Below are 2,082 nucleotides of genomic sequence, written 5' to 3' on the forward strand. Positions count from 1 at the left end.
TCTGGCCTGGAGAATTCCATGGACTGTATACTCCATGGGTTCCAACTGAGTGACTTTCACTTCTCTTAAATATATTTTAAAACCACAGCTTGTAATATTTTTTTCAAACAACTGATAATTTTTCATTTTGCTTTTTTCCAAATATTACTCATAAAGCTTAGCTCATTTCAGTAAAATATCTTTTCCAACTCCACTTTAAAATGTCATTTGTTCTAACTTTGGCCAAGTAAAAAATAATATTTCCTTATTGATTATATTTAAGAGAGAACAGTTTTCATTTACTATATTCTCTAACTTATAAAGGTATATCATATTGCTCTTCAATTTGGCACACCAACCGTTTCCATACTCAGCAAATATTTAAAGCAGAATAAGTAACAAAGATGTTTCTTTTAATAGAGCATTAATCTGGTATTCAGACCTCCTATAAAATATTTGATATTAAAAAATATCAGGTAGAAGAAACCATGAGAGATAAAGCTGAGTGAGTCCCGAGGTCCAGGTATCATGTCCTTTACGTTGTGGTCCCAATATCCTTTTCTTTCTTTTTTATATGGAACTCTTGATGAATTTGCATGTCATCCTTGCGCAGGGGCCATGCTAATCTTCTCTGTATCATTCCAATTTTACTTTATGTGCTGCCGAAGTGAGCACCCAATATCTTTTCCTAATTGTATCTGTCGTTATTTCATTCACCTTTTGTTACAGTCAAATTAAACTCTGTGATATCACTGTTCCTCCAGACATACATCTCCTGAGTCTTACCCCACATATCTGTATGTTGACACCATCCATTTCTCAAGGCTTTTTTTTTTCTTTCAGATTTCTTGTCTCCTATAAACTTTTTCTTCATATTTCAGCCGATAGTACAATTTTTCATTCTAAATTCCCATGCCACTATATTGTTTGGCAATTAACACTTTTTATTTCAAAATAGAGCTACACTGGGCATATGCCTTGCCTACCCTATTATAAGATCCTTGAAGGCAAGACTTGTATCTGATTCATCTTCAGTGACTTCCACCAACTTTGAAATTGATGTTTGGTAATGACTCAGCAAATCAGTGAATGAATAGTTTCACTACGTGCGCTGCTGAAGCAAGTACAGTGAATGAACAGTTCTGATATAATGGGAAACGAGAAGGCATCTTTAAAAATGAAGAGAAGGGATGGCTAATCTGAATCATGTGTTCAATGAAGGAAAATATAGTTCTTCATAACAGGAATAGTTAGCATACCTCTGAGCAACTGAGATACAGGAGGAAAACAGGGAGAAAAGTACACACTTGACATTGTTGTGATTTTCAAACAGTTTATATCTTTTTCTTTCATTTTGATCAATAAAGTAAGCATATATGTCTTGGCAGGTACCCCCATCCTAAATGGTAGATGTGTACAAATGATTTGAAAAGTTATGGTGTCTGTACTTGGCTGCCTGATGTGAAGAGCCGACTCATTGGAAAAGGCTCTCATGCCAGGAAAGACTGAGGGCAAGAGGAGAAGGGAGCAACAGAGGATGAGATGGTTGGATGGCATCACTGAGTCGATGGACAAGAGCAATGTCTGGGAGATAGTGAAGGACAAAGAACCCTGGTGTGCTGCTGTTCATGGGGTCGCAGAGTTAGACAGGACTTAATGACTGAACAACTGTACTTGTAATGTAGGGGGAGGCTAGGTGAAGCATACTAGTCCTCCCGTCTCTGTTTGGAAACAAAACACTTTTATTTATTATATATGTTATGGTTATATTCAGGCTTCTCTGTTGGCTCAGACAGTAAAGAATTTACCTGCAGTTTACCTGCAGGAGACCCAGGTTGAATCCCTGGATTCAGAAGATTCCCTGGAGAAGGGACTAGCAACCCACTCCAATATTCTTGCCTGGAGAATTCCATGGACAGAGGAGTCAGGCGGACTACAGTCCATGGGGTTGCAATGAGTCAGACACAACTGAGTGACTAATATTTTCACTTTTTCACTTGCATAGTTATATTCAAGATTATATTTGAACAAATTCTGTTGTTTAAACATTGAACTACATATAGCAAAGACAGAAATGTTGCCATCTCCAAAGTAAGAACAGAA

The 2,082-nt window shown here is 37.1% G+C and overlaps 1 non-coding gene across 1 annotated transcript; it reads right to left on the reverse strand.

Moving 5' to 3' along the window:
• Positions 1–547: 547 nt before the first annotated feature.
• On the reverse strand, positions 548–654 carry LOC133062973 (U6 spliceosomal RNA). The gene has a single exon (XR_009694292.1). It is a non-coding gene; the product is annotated as a U6 spliceosomal RNA (small nuclear RNA).
• Positions 655–2,082: the final 1,428 nt, after the last annotated feature.

The sequence above is a fragment of the Dama dama genome, chromosome 9 (assembly GCF_033118175.1).
Source record: "Dama dama isolate Ldn47 chromosome 9, ASM3311817v1, whole genome shotgun sequence".
Taxonomy (NCBI): Eukaryota; Metazoa; Chordata; class Mammalia; order Artiodactyla; family Cervidae; genus Dama; species Dama dama.